Genomic DNA, 856 nt, shown 5'->3' on the forward strand with positions numbered 1-856 from the left:
GGTCTTTAAGGAGGTAATAAAAGTTAAATGAGGTCATTGGGTGGGTCTTAATCCTTGTGTCTTTATAAGATGAGGAGATCAAGACTCAGAGACATAGGAAAAGACCATGTGAAGACACAGGGAAAAGACAGCCATCTACAAGCCGGAAGACTGCACCTGTGGACCCTGGGTCTTAGGCAGTCATCCTTCAGGTGTGTGAAGGCTTAGTGTTTAAGTAGCCAGGAATCTGCCCCATATCAGAAAAGGGCAATATGCAGAAAACAATTTAAAAGTCAATAGTAGCCTGCTAAAAAAATTTTTTTTAATTTTCATTTTATTTTAAACATCTTTTGGCTTCTCTCACCACTGAAAACTTTTTACAGTGTTTTTCTTTTCCCCCTTAAGACAGGATGTTTCCTCATGGTATCAGTGACGATCTTTATCCTCACTCCTTGTCTCTCTCCCATTCTGCCACTAAGGAGGAAGGACTCTGAGATACGTTTTTTTTTTTTTTTTTGACTCTGAGATATGTTGAGGATGAAGGGGTTTCTGGGGGAGCACACAGTTGGGAGGGGCAGCAGAGGAGTCTAGAACACGGGCCTGAGGCCCTGCAGGCTGGGCAGCTAGTTTCTAGGCTCCACCACTTCTCAGCTGTGGGATCTGGGGAGATCACTGAACCTCCCCACTCATCCGGTCCTTATCTGTAAATTGGCAAGAGCATTGACATGAACAAGCATTGTGTTGGTGATTAAATATAACAGTGTGTGCAAAGCATGGGGCAGGGTGCTCAGCTCAACAAATACAAGCTGTTATCTAGGTCACTGTGCCAGGACGTGGAGCAGCACTGGGTGGCTGTGGTCAGGTCACTGTGCCAGGA

The sequence above is a fragment of the Otolemur garnettii genome, unplaced genomic scaffold (genome assembly GCF_000181295.1).
Source record: "Otolemur garnettii isolate 467f Iridium unplaced genomic scaffold, OtoGar3 scaffold00078, whole genome shotgun sequence".
Classification (NCBI taxonomy): domain Eukaryota; kingdom Metazoa; phylum Chordata; class Mammalia; order Primates; family Galagidae; genus Otolemur; species Otolemur garnettii.